Below are 14275 nucleotides of genomic sequence, written 5' to 3' on the forward strand. Positions count from 1 at the left end.
ACCAGAGGCATCATGTGTGCATTTGGGGACGAGGGCCAGAAAAAGGTAGAGGCAGACTGCCGACATAGATAGGATCTACAGGCAGGGTTTCTCAACCTCAGCGCTGGTGACATTTTGGAACAAATAGTTCATTGCCGTGAGCCCCGTCCTGCGTACTGTAGAATGTTTAGCAGTATCCCCGGCCTCTACCCACTCCATGCCAAGAGCAGTCCACCCATTGTGCCAACCAAAAATATCTTCAGGCACTGATAAATGTCTTCTGGATGGGCAACATTGTTGAGAACTGCTGGTCTATAGGTTACGTACTTGGAGCTTTGACTCAAGGCAGCACCCTCAGACCCTCAGGGGAGGAGATGGGGTGTCGGGGGGTCAGGAGGTCAGTAGCTAGGATGCTGGTTCTGATGATGGTGGTGGTGAGGGTGGTGCTGATGGAGGTGTCTGGAGTGCTGGTGCTGGTGGTGGGGCTGGGATGACAATGGCTGAAGTCACAGCGTCAGAAGCTTTCAAGGTCAAACAGGACATTTGGAGAAATGCTTGTCATAATTTAGCAAGTGCTCAGGGCACACTCCTAGAGTAAGCCGCACCAGCTTCTGGTTGTGCCTCTTGTACCAGCCTGGATCAGAGGCCTCGAGCAGGGGCACAGGAAGAGGGACAGGCCACTGCCCTGCTGCTGTTCCTCGTGGTCTCTTCTGCCCCGCTGTGTCCCTGCCTCCGGCTTCAGTTCTCCTAAAGTGCCTATGTCTCCCATGACCCACTCCCAAGCCCTTGTGCAGCCCCCAAATCTGATTTGTCAGTTCCTCTAGCCCTCATCCCCAGCCCCCACCCCTCCTCCCACCTCCCCAACTCCCCACCCCACTTCCCAGCTACCAGCTTCCCATTGCCTGAGGTGACCTGGAGCTGGCCTAGTGACTGCTCACCAGGCCCAGAACAGCTCTCCATTTTGGAGTGAGTGGAAAAAAATCCCCATGCCAATAGCCTCTCTGTCACCTTGTACCCCACACTCAGGGCTCCAGGCAGATTTGTCAGGTCCTCAGGCCCCAGGCAGAAGGCCAGGACCAGATCTGCTAAACACTGATATCATCCAGCCAGTGGGGGATTTTCCACCCTGGCCACTGCTACCCACTGCCCAGCCAGATCCCTGGAGCTTCCCCAAGTCTCACGATGGGGGAGGGGAGGGAGGACTAGAAGTCAGACCTACCTGATGCTGTCGCAAGCCAACTCAGCTCCCATTCCTCCCTGCAGTCCCCAGAGGTACATTGGACTCTGAGGTGAAAGGCAAGATAGGGAGTGCCTTCCCTGGAGCTGGGGGGAATATGCATATTTGGAAGAGCAGATAAATGAAAGTTACAAGGATTGGCCAGGTACGGTGGCTCACCCCTGTAATCCTAGCACTTTGGGAGGCCAAGGTGGGCAGATCACAAGGTCAGCAGTTTGAGACCAGCCTGACCAACATGGTGAAACCCTGTCTCTACTAAAAATACAAAAATTAGCTGGGTGTGGTGGTGCGCATCTATAATCCCAGCTACTCAGAAGGCTGAGTCAGAAGAATCACTTGAACCTATGAGGTGGAGGTTGCAGTGAACCGAGATTGTGCCACTGCACTCCATCCTCAGTGACAGATTGAGATTTTGTCTCAAAAAAAAAAAAGAAAAGAAAAGAAAGAAAATTATAGGATCATTGGAATCTAGCCAAATCCTGTAATATAGCAGAATTCATGGGATCCCCTAAGTCATGTGAGGCACCCAGATTCCCCAGCATGGGCTTTAGGGTCCTTTTTCTTATCTGGTAGGACTCTGGGAGTCTGGCTGCTGCCAGCCTAACCTTCCTGAAACATCCAAGTCACACCAAATCCCTTCTGAGCATCCCTGACCAACTGCGCCAAGCTAGGGCATCCCTGCTTGGCTGCCAGGCCCTGGGGGTCTACAGCCCCTGCCTGCCCAGTTGATCTTCTGATAGCTCAGTCAGTTTCCTCAGAATCTCAAACATCCCAAGTCCTCTCCTGCCTGTGGTCTGCCCTGCCTGCCGCCCCCGCCATATCTGAAAAACTCACTTTTCTCCCTGCTACGTGTCAAATTCTGCTCTCCCTCAAGGCCTCTCCTCCAAGAACCAGAGGCCTGCAGTGCCCGAGGACACCTTAGAAGTCATCCAAGGACTCCTCCAGCTGAGTACAGAAGCCCCAGGATGTCTGACCTGCTGGCTTTTACCCAAGTTCTACCCCTAAATGCTGCACACCCAGCTTGTGCCCTCCCCTTGGCACTGGATTGGTCTCCAGGTGTTTCCCAGGGCCATGTTTTTTTTCTCCACAGACTAGAAGCTCCCAGAGAGCAGAGCCCAAAGCTTCTGCATCCCTGAGCCTGACTCAGAGCTCAGGAAATCCTGAACAATAGAGCTCAGGAGACTGTCTCACTGGGGCTTAGTTCTAGCTCCCACAGCTGGTTGTCCCAGGGTTCTGATTGCTAGCCTACGCCTCCAGGGGATTTTGTCAAATTCCAGGGCCTCAGATCCCTTCATGGTGGTGGTGCCTCAGGAAGAAGGCTTTTCTTGTGGGCTTCTAGTCTTATTTCTTTTAAGAATCACTTGCATCAAAACTCATCAGAAGCCCACCGCTAACTAAATAAAACTCAGACTTGTTATCTTGGCATTCAGGACATTCTCAGTTTCCCACGTTTCCAAAATCATCTTCTACAGCTAACCTGCATGTGCACTTTGCTTTCCCCTCACAAGGCCTATTATTTTCTCACCTCCGTGCCTTTATCCATGCTATGCCCTCCATCTGAAATGCCCTTCCCAAGCATAGACACCTGCAAACTCTCCTCATCCATCAAGACCCAGCATGAATGCCACAACATCTTCTCTGTTGAGTCCATCTACTCTCAAACTGACTGTTGATTGTGGAGAATTTTGCTTTTGTTCTCTTTTTTTTTTCTATTTTTTATTTTATTTTATTTTTTTGAGACGGAGTTTCGCTCTTGTTACCCAGGCTAGAGTGCAATGGCGCGATCTCGGCTCACCGCAACCTCCACCTCCTGGGTTCAGGCAATTCTCCTGCCTCAGCCTCCTGAGTAGCTGGGATTACAGGCACGCGCCACCATGCCCAGCTAATGTTTTTGTATTTTTAGTAGAGACAGGGTTTCACCATGTTGACCAGGATGGTCTCGATCTCTTGACTTCGTGATCCACCCGCCTCGGCCTCCCAAAGTGCTGGGATTACAGGCTTGAGCCACCGCGCCCGGCCTAGCTTTTGTTCTCTTAAGGTACTTATTTCATGCCGTTTTACATCCCAGTGACTTGCCCAAAATCCTATAGCTTTTAACTGAAAGAGGTTTCTTCCTGCGCGTCGCCCCTTCAGTATCACAAACTCATCTTTTCAGAAGGTCAATAAAAATGACAAAATGGCAATAGGAATGGGAATGTCTCTAGAAGAAGGGGCAACTAGATAGCATGCACACTGTCACTGCTCATTCTTCACCATTGGCGGACATCACTAATCAATCATGTCACTGTTTCCCACAGGGCTCAGACATGGCCTTAGAATCCCTCCCTATCTAGTGCTCCCTGCAGGCATTCTCAGTTAATCATGACATGACAGTCCCTAAGTCCATTAATGGAGGAATTTTTTAAAATTTTTTGCTCTGAGGAGAAATTCATGCAGAAATTTAAAAAAAAAATTTTTTTTTGCATACTAGGCGGGGCATGGTGGCACACACCTGTAATCCCAGCACTTTGGGAGAACAGCCTGGCCAACATGGAAAAAACCCCATCTCTACTAAAAATACAAAACTTAACCAGGCATGGTGGCAGGCGCCTGTAATCCCAGCTACTCAGGAAACTGAGGCAGGGGATTCGCTTGAACCCAGGAGGAGGAGATTTCGGTGAGCTGAGATCGTGCCACTGCACTCCAGCCTGGGCGACAGAGCAAGACTCCATCTCAGTAAATAAATAATAAATAAATAAAACAAAATTCTGCATACTAAATTGTATTTAAAATTCTATACACAGATCACTTTTTAAAATTCAAGGCAACTCGAAATTACAACTATTTGTGCCCTTCTAAATTGTCTTCCAGCTCTTACTGTGCAGGCTGAGATTTTAACACAGCTGTGACCATTGTGTAAAGCCAACTTCTGTTCCACTCCTGTCACTCTGGATTACTGTGTATACATGTTTCCATGCATTAAGATAGGCCACATTTTTATCACTTTCAGTGGCCACACAGTGCTCTATCATCTTGGTAGCTAAGATTACTTGGTCCTAATCATTTGGATTATTTCCAGTTTTTCACTGCTATCAAGAGCTCTTGGGCTCACAACTAAAAATCATCCAAAGGAGTAGAATAGTGAGCCCTCCATTCTCAGAGTCACTCAAGCAGAGGTTAAAGGAGCACCTTTTAAGGAATACTAGTAGTGGGGTCTCTTGCAGAGAGTGTGAAATTGGGCCTGGGATCTGAGTTCTCCCTGTATGCTCTAACCCCGGAGCTCGTTGCCTTAGCTCAGGAAACAAGTGATCTATAAACCTTAAGTCTTTGGCAGCTGTCTACATAAATTTTCAGGTACAATTTCAGTTACTGCCTTGATTTTATAGTTTTTTCCTTAAATGTTATATGTGTCTTTTATACTTACTAGTTCAGCCAAATCTATTGGGGACATATTGGACCTGAGGTTTGCTTTTCCCAAGTTCAAAAATTTATGCTTTTTGATTTTTATTTTGACAAAATTCTAGACTTAGAAAAATTGTAAACATAGTTCAGAGAGTTCATACAAATTTTTCATCCGACATCCCCTAATGTCCACATCTTACATAAATAACCATAGTATAATTAGCAAACCCAGGAAATTAACCCCAACACAATACTTTTTTTTTTCTGTTAACCACATACACACATGAACCCTGATAAAATCCTTTTTTCTTTTTTAATTGAGACTGAGTTTTGTTCTTGTTGCCCAGGCTGGAGTGCATGCAATGGCGTGATCTTGTCTCACCGAAACCTCTGCTGACCAGGTTCAGGCAATTCTCCTGCCTCAGCCTCCCAAGTAGCTGAGATTACAGGCATGCACCACCAAGCCCAGCTAATTTTTGTATTTTAATCAGAGACAGAGTTTCTCCAGGTTGGTAAGGCTGGTCTCGAACTCCTGACCTCAGGTGATCCACCTGTCTCGGCCTCCCAAAGTGCTGGGATTACAGGTGTGAGCCACCGCACCCGGCTCAATATAATACTATTAAGTATTCTATAGACTGTATTTAAATTTCCCCAGTTTCCCCACTCCTACCCTCTTTCTGGTCCAGGATCTGGTCTAAGGTGCCACATGGCGTTTAGTTTTCTTTTTTTCTTTTATTTATGTATTTATTTTTGAGTCAAGGTCTCACTCTGTATTCCAGGTTGAGGTACAGTGGTGCAATCATGGCCCACTGCAGCCTCGATCCTGGGTTTAAGTGATCCTCCTGACTCAGTCTCCCAAGAAGCTGGTGCATACCACCATGCCTAGACCATTAAATTTTTTTTTCTTCTGGGTTCAGTGGCTCTTACCTGTAATCCCAGTACTTTGGGAGGCTGAGGCGTGTGGATCACCTGAGGTCAGGAGTTCAAGACCAACCTGGCTAACATGGTGAAACCCTGTCTCTACTAAAAATACAAAAAATTAGTTGGGCGTGGTGGTGTGCACCTGTAATCCCAGCTACTCGGGAGGCTGAAGCAGGCGAATCGCTTGAACCTGGGAGGCAGAGGTTGCAGTGAGCCAAGATGGCGCCATTGTACCCCCGCCTGGGCAACAAAAGTGAAACTCCATCTCAGGGAAAAAAAGAAAAAATTTTGGCTAGGCATGCTGTGTTATGCCTATAATCTCAGTACTTTGTACTTTGGGAGGCAAATGATCTATCTCTAAATAGATCTAGATAGGAGGCAAGACCCTATCTCTAAAATTAAATTAAATTAAAAATTTATGTAGAGATGGGGTCTCGCTATGTTGCCCAGGCTGGTCTCAAACTCCTGGCCTCAAGTGATCCTACCACCTTGTGCTCCCAGAGTGCTGGGATTACAGGCATGAGTCACTGGGCCTGACCTGATCTTGCTAATTTAAAGACTATTGATCAGTTATTTTGTAGAATGCCTCTCAATTTAGGTTACTCTCATGTGTTCTCACATGAGATCAAGGGCATGCATTTTGGGAAGTATGCCATAGAGATGTGCCTTTTGCAGTGCACCGTGTCAGGGCGTACATGATATTGACATGTCTTATTGCTGCTAACTTAACCTGAATCACGTGGTAAGGTGAGGTCTACCAGATTTCTCTGCAGTAAAGTCACCATTTTTCCACTGGTAATGATTAAGTATCTTCTGGAGAGATACTTTGAAGCTGAGCAAGTATCCTGTTTCTCATCATTCTGCCAACCAATTTTTAACATCTGGTTCGTGCCTGCAATAGTCATTACAGTGGTGTTGGTGATTTTTCTATTTCCATAAATCCTTCTACATTTATTAATTAGGATTCTACTGTAAGGAAGAACGGAACCTTACTAAAATGGGCTCTGACTCCCCTGCCAAAATATTCCATCACTGTGTCAGGCAGGCTGCTTTATATGGGTTTAATCTTGCAATTCTCACAACAATCACACAGTAGGTTATCTTATCCGCATTCTACAGAGGAGTCCGTTTTATCTGTCTGTGTCTCAAACCTCTGGAAATAGATCTCTGTATATCTAAATGGAGGAATAGATAGAATATTTTTTCTCTGGTCTTTGATTAACACACCTTTGCTTGCAGGTGACTGCTTGCTTGTCTGGCTTGGAGGAAAGGAGGATGTACTGGGTGGATTTCATAGAGCAGCCCAGATGCAGGAAGGGGAGGGATAGGGTGGAGCCTTAGGATCAGCTAGAATCTGAGATGCAAACACTACCAGGACCCTTTCTCCATGTCTCATCCCTGCTTCCCTTTGCTTTGCCCTCTCTTCTTTCTCCCTTTCCCCCTGTAGGTTGGCTTTTTCCATGTAACCGACAAACAGCAGCTGAGTCTTACATTTCCAGAGCAAGAATGAACCCAAAATTCCCAGGAAAGTTCTCTGATTGGCCCATCTTGGGTCAGGTGTCCTCTCCTGAATCAAGCAACTATGGCCAGCAGGTAGGATCAAGTAAGAATGCGGTGGTTTCCTCAGGAAGCATTTTGAAGAGCGTGGACAGGAGGAGCTCCCAGAAGTAAGGGATGTTTCTCGGAAAATAATATCGGATATATCCACATAGATTTATTTCTGATGACTTGTGAACTCTATTTGGATTCTTCACTCACTCCTCTTTGCACATATTAAAGGATGCGATGTGTGACATGCAATTAACTTGACCTTAGAAGACCAATCTCCACCACCGATGAACGTTTTGACAATTCACTTACCCTTTCTGAGCCTGGGTTTTCCTGACTGTAGAGTGGAATAATACCTACTCTGCAGGCTTGCTATAATGATTCAATAAGGCCCTGCTTATGAATGTGCCAGCACAGAGCTGGCCCTCACTATCAGCTGAGTATGAATCTTTTTCTTTAAATTGGGCAGGGGCTAGAGGAAGGGCATGAAAAGGAAAAAGGACTATTTTTTTTTTGAGACAGAGTCTCGCAGTGTCGCCCAGGCTGGAGTGCAATGGCACAATCTTGGCTCACTGCAACCTCTGCCTCCTGGGTTCAAGAGATTCTCCTGCCTCAGCCTCCCAAGTAGCTGAGACTGCAGGCACCGGCCACCATGCCCAGCTAATTTTGTGTATTTTTAGTAGAGATGGGGTTTCGCCCTGTTGACCAGGCTGGTCTGGAACTCCTGACTTCGTGATTCGCCCACCTCAGCCTCCCAAAGTGCTGGGATCATCAGGCGTGAGCCGCTGTGCCTGGCTGGAAAAAGGATCTTTGGGGAGTGCTGATAACATCCTGCTTTGTGATCTGTGTACCAGCTGAGTGGGTATGTTCAGTTTGTGGGAAGTCAGTGAGCTGTACTCCTGATAGGTGTGAGCCAAGATTGCGCCACTGCACTCCAGCCTGACAACAGAACAAGACTCCATCCCAAAAAAAAACAAAGAGTCTCACTCTGTCGCCCAGGCTGGAGTGCGGTGGCACTATCTGGGCTCACTGCAACTTCTGCCTCCCAGCTTCAAAGAATTCTCATGCCCCAGTCTCCCGAGTAACTGGGACCACAGGCACATGCCACCACACCCAGATAATTTTTGTATTTTTAGTAGAGATGGGGTTTCGCCGTGTTGGCCAGGCTGGTCTTGAACTCCTGACCCCAAGTGATCTGCCCGCCTCAGCCTCCCACAGTGCTGGGATTACAGGCATGAGCCACCATGCTGGGCCAAAATCACATTTTAAAAAGAAAATCAGGCCGGGCGCGATGGCGCGTGCCTGTAGTACCAGCTACTCGGGTGGCTGAGGTGGGAGGATCACTTGAGCCCAGGAGTTCTGGGCTGTAGTGCGCTACGCTGATCAGGCGTCCGCACTAAGTTCGGCATCAATATGGTGACCTCCCGGGAGCGGGGTACCACCAGGTTGCCTAAGGAGGGGTGAGACGGACCAGGTTGGAAACAGAGCAGGTCAAAACTCCCATGCTGATCAGTAGTGGGATCGTGCCTGTGAATAGCCACTGCACTCCAGCCTGGGCAACATAGTGAGACCCCGTCTCTAAAAAATAAATAAATAAATAAGATCAGAACAAAGGTCTCTGAGGATAAATAAATAAGTAAATAAAAAAATAAGAAGGAGGAGGAGAAAGGAGAAAAGAAAGGAGACAGAACACTAGTCCTCAGAGAACCCCAAAGGCAACGAGGGAAGGCAGTCCTTGCTCTCAGGGAGTCCCGGGCTGCTGGGGAGACGACTCATTCACCCATCATAACATAGCCCACAATGGCAAAGATGCAGAGGAGAGTGTAGGTCAAACAGGGATGAGGGACCTCCTTTGAATAGCCATGTTTTTATCATAATACGTTTTAGCAGACATATAACAGGGGCATCCCACCTGTGATTGCATGGCCATAATGGGTTAAGACAAAGAGACCTGCCAATAACCCTGGCACTTGCAGGGCTCTGGTGGGCCTTACCTGCTGTGCACAGCTGGCTGTTCATGTTCCCAAAGGCAACTTCCCCCACAGTAACTGCTTCCTGTTAGCTATGAAACCGAAGACACAGACTCGGGAGGAGGCAGCTGCTGGGCGAACAGACCCCAATTTCGGGAGCCTATTTTCTGAATCAACCCAGTAGGCCTGGCCCACTTTGTCACCCTCCTGCTCCTCTTGTACCTGCACAGTCCCTGGCTGTGGGACTGTGATCAGAAGCTTCAGTTCAGAGATAGATCAACCATGGAGGAGTGGAGGAGGAAGCTCCTGGGCAGGGTTCTCTCACTTGCTGAGATAGAACCTGACCACTGCTCTGAGATCAGGTTCCACTTAACAAGGCCATCCATGACTGCAGTGGCCCCAGCTGCAGAGGCGGATGGATAGGACAGCCCCGCTATCCCATCAAAGGGAAGGCTTTCGAAGGTGGTATCCGGCTCCCTCTGGCTTAGGCCATACTCCTGGTTGGTGACGGCCAAGCCCCGGATCTGCCCACCTGGAGGAGGGAACCCCTCAGCAGAACCAGGGCATCATAGCCTCCCTCAGCAGGAAGGAAGCTGGACTCCCAACTCACTTGGGCACTGGCCGGCCACCTGCCCCTCACCTACTGTCACAGTGTCAAAGCCCAGGCCTCTGCCGAGAGGGCTGCGGGGAGAAGGGACAGCCTTCCAAGGAGCACCTGGGCCTGGCTGTTAGGACAAGGTGTGCAGATCAGGGCCCACACTGCCCTTCCCCTCCCCCACTCCCACATCATCTCTGTCTTGTCCCCATGATGGCCTACACCCCACCCTGGACCCTGTGCTCTCCTAAATGGTAAGCCGAAGGCCATACTGGCTCCTGTGGTTTCTCCTGCCTGGTACCCTCACCTTTTGCCTCTGCCACTTCCAATTCTGGTGGTTTTTCCCACCTTGCCTCCTCCAAGTAGCCCTGCCTAAATCCCCAGCCCTCCCAGGGGGCCTTTTTTTTTTTTTTTTTTTTTTTTTGAGATGGAGTCTCACTCTGTCACCAGGCTGGAGTGTACGGGAGTGATCTTGGCTCACTGCAACCTCCGCCTCCCAGGTTTAAGCGATTCTCCTGCCTCAGCCTCCTGAGTAGCTGGGACTACAGGCATGTACCACCATGCCCAGCTAATTTTTGTATTTTTAATAGAGATGTGGTTTCACAATATTAGGCAGGATGGTCTTGATTTCTTGACCTCATGATCTGCCTGCCTCGGCTTCCCAAAGTGCTTGGATCACAGGCGTGAGCCACTGCGCCTGGCCAAGGGGCCTCTTTTTAGACTGTATACAGCTAGTGCTCGATTTAACGACCATGACTGGTTCCGACAGACTGGTCGTAACACGATTTGGTCGTAAGTTGAGTAGGCTATATGCACGCGGAGATGGTAGTACTGCCGGAAGCTGGTCCGCACTGTCGTACGCCCAGCTGGGCAGCGTTTGCCTCGCCAGATGTGGAGCAGTCGTGGCTAGCGATTCTGGTCCTAAAGTCGAATGGTCATAAGTTGCATAGGTCGTAAGTCGATCAATACCTGTACTGTGAAATGATGTTATAAAAATCTTTAAGTCATATTTTATCATAATTTTCTTTCATTATTGTTATATATCATAATTCTCTTTGTTCATTTTATGCCATTTGTATCATCTCTACACCGTTTTGTTTCTTATTTTTACATTCGTCAGGTTTAAGTAAAACACTGCATTACCAGTACAACTGGTTTAATATTTGCAAAACATACAAAATTACAAAATACAGGTGCATACAAAAATACAAAATACAGGTGTAAAAAATACCATAGGAAACATTTTCGCAATTGCAAAACATATCAAAATATATGTAAACATGTACGAAACATTTTATTGGCCGCTGGTGCTTGGCTGCGGATCGTTGATGTCGTCATCTGAGGCAGCAGCTGGGGTTACCGGAGTTGGTTTTTTCATAAACATGGTGAGTTTGTCTGAATTGTATGTTTCTCTTTTTCTTCATAAATTTCACGATACGGATGAAACATATTGTGCACCATCCGTTCAATCCTTATAAATCATTCGATGTTTGGGTCCATTGCTTCGAAATGTATAAGAAGTTTATTCAGTAAAGATAAACCGTCTGATAATCCCTTAGTGGTGAACTTTCTTTCTGGCTCCTCCTCTTCTGTCTCTGCTTCTCTTCTTTCTTTTTCCGCCACTCTTTCTTCTTCCAGTTCGATTAGCTCTTCATTTGTAAGTTCTCCGGATTCTTTGTCTAGCAACTCTTCGACATCTTCCATTTCACACTCCAAAGAAAGGTCTTTAGTGAGTTTTACTATTTTTTCCCAAATCGTTTCAAGTTCATGTTCACTGTCAAATCCATCAAAATCATTAACATAGCACTTAACACAATTTTTCCAGATGCCATTCATGCACTTGGTCGTCACAGCCTCCCAGGCGGTAGCGATATTCTTGATACACATCAAAATGTTGTATTGTTTCAAAAAATCTACAGCGGAGCAGTCGTGGCTAGTGATTGTGGTCGTAGAGTCGAATGGTCGTAAGTTGCATAGGTCGTAAGTCGATCAATACCTGTATTGGACATCATAAAACAGACGGCCTATAATATGTGCTGCTCACCCCCACCTGTGCTCCTGGCCTTTCTGGAGAGACTGGAAGCTTCAGGGGCACAGGAATGATGCTTTTGCCACCCTGGGACTTACTGCTGCAGCTCACAGGAGGGAGGGACTGTTTCCTCCCTCAAGCTCCAGGTACCCCTCTCCTGTGGGCTCTAGATGAGCACGCGCAACAGCCAGGCCTTCACAGAAGACTGACAGCACCGCCAGGTTGGCTGAGTCCATGCCAGAGGATCATAAAGCTCTGAAGGTGTCCCCAGCTTCATCTCCCCAGAATAGTACATTTGGGGAGAGAGATTCAGCCGCTGAGGGTGAGTCGGGCCCCAGGCCCACAGTGACCCCTAGTCCCAACCTTCAGCAGCTCCCACAGGGGATGGCTCTCACCTTGACAGATGACTTCCTCACTGTGTGGAGTCTTCAAGATATCTACCTTCAGAATGGAGTTCCCTGAGTCAGAGCTGTGCCTCTCCTCAGACTGGGGCTCCCTGAGGACGGGGCTGTGTCTCCCACCAACTGGGGCTCCCTGAGGATGGGGCTGTGTCTCCCTCTGACTGGGGCTCCCTGAGGACGGGGCTGCGTCTCCCTCAGACTGGGGATCCCGGAGGACGGGGCTGCGTCTCCCTCTGACTGGGGCTCCCTGAGGATGGGGCTGTGTCTCCCTCTGACTGGGGCTCCCTGAGGATGGGGATGCATCTACCTTCAGACTGGGGCTCCCTGAGGACGGGGATGCATCTACCTTCAGACTGGGGCTCCCTGAGGCAGGGCTATGTCCTCTCAGGACTCAGCTTCCTTCAGCTTTGGTGACACAGTAAGAAATGAGTCACCCCGGTGAGGAGCTGGGTGGTGACAGGTGGGTCGGCGGAGCCTGACCCACTCAGGTCTATATGCAGTCATGTGCTGCTTAATGACGGGAATGTGTTCTAAGGAAGGGGTCATCAGGAGACTTCGCAGTGGCATGAACATCATGACGTGCGCTTACAGAAACCAGGCCTCGTGGCAGGGCCTGTTGTCCTACGCTGACCTGCACAGCATGTTGCAGTCCTGAATACCTGAGGCAACGGTAACACAACGGTAAGCATGCGTGTGTCTCACCGTAGAAAAGGTACAGTAACAATACAGAATTGTCATCTTATGGGACTGCAGCGTGTCTGCCTCTGTCCTTGATGCGTGATGTAGCTGGCCGGGAGCTCATGGTGGGTGGACTGGTTGAGTGAGATATTTGCTGGCAGGGTCAGGCTGGTGTTTCTTCAGGAAGTCTGAGGGCAGCCCCCGCATTTCTTTAGACCCTGGCAGGCAGGAATTCAGCTGATTTCACTCCTAGCCCAGTTTCTCCTAAGTCCAGCCAACCACCAGTTAAGGCTCTCCAGCCAAGGCTAGCATGAGGCCTGGGGCTCAGATGGGCCAGAGTCTCATTGCCTTCTTTAATCATCTCTTGCTGCCTTCCGTGAGGGACTCAGTGGGGAGACAGGGTTGAACATGAAATATGAGAGCGGGAAATCTAATCTGCTCCAAGGGAAATCTAATCTAATCCCTGGATCCAGGGAAGGAAGGAACTCCTAAACTTTGGTGTCTTTCAAGACCAAGCAGGTTAGACAGGTATGGTGGCAGGTACCTGTAGTCCATCCAAGCTTCTCTGGAGGCTGAAGCAGGAGGATTGCTTGAGGCCAGGAGGTCGAGGCTACAGTGAGCTATGACTGAGCCACTACACTCCAGCCTGAATGACAGAGCAAGACCTTGTCTCAGAAAAAAAAAGACCAGGCCTGGAGGATACTCACACTCGACACCTTGTCCCCACCCCCGATCACCCCCTGATGCTGTACCAGAGCAGCCCTTCAGAGAAATGGAAGCCAGTCAGGGCAAGGAGCAGCCATTTGCTCGTGGGCAGCTTCCACCTCTTCACCAAGGCTGGAGGGAGAGACCTCACCCCAGCCCAGCCATGAGCTTAGGAAGCAGCAGATCAGAGTAGAGGGGCCTTTATTGAGGAGGGAATGGGAAGGCAGGAACAGCCCTGAAGAAAGCACGGGGAAACATCCAGGCAGGGGAGAAGCGTGGGCTGGGCAGGGGGTCTGGACAGGACTCTTGGCGGAGAGCTCTCAGGCCTGTGCCAGAGGCGCCAGGAGGAACCCATGTTCCTATACCGTGTTCTCCCAAGACCCTGTGTGGATTGGTGGGGACAGCAGGAGGCAGTGCAGGTAAGTGAGGCCATGAAGGAGGGGTGGTTCAGACTGAGCTGGATGTGGTCCTAGACTAAGGTCGCTCTGGGTGGGGTTGAGAAGTGTTGGGGTTTGAGGATTGGGTGGCACAAAGGGGAGAGTCTGGTGTCCAGATTCCGGCACATCAAAGGCCAGAGAATCTAATCACCAGGGCCTGGATAAGGAGCAGGAACTGTGCCTAATGCAAAAGTCCCAAACCAAATACTGATAATGGGCTCAGGAGGCTCTAGGCCCTGCCCTCACATCTTTTTCCCCATGGCCCCTAATCAAACCTCAGGTGGACACGGTTACAGGCCCAGGTCCCTGGAGCCAGCTCAGATCCTGGCCAATCTAGTTTGGCTTCTGGAGAGGTATGCCTGTGAGCACCAGTGTGCCGCTGGCCACGGCTCTT

Source organism: Sapajus apella, unplaced genomic scaffold (genome assembly GCF_009761245.1).
Source record: "Sapajus apella isolate SASKATOON/1434 unplaced genomic scaffold, GSC_monkey_1.0 scaffold83, whole genome shotgun sequence".
Taxonomy (NCBI): Eukaryota; Metazoa; Chordata; class Mammalia; order Primates; family Cebidae; genus Sapajus; species Sapajus apella.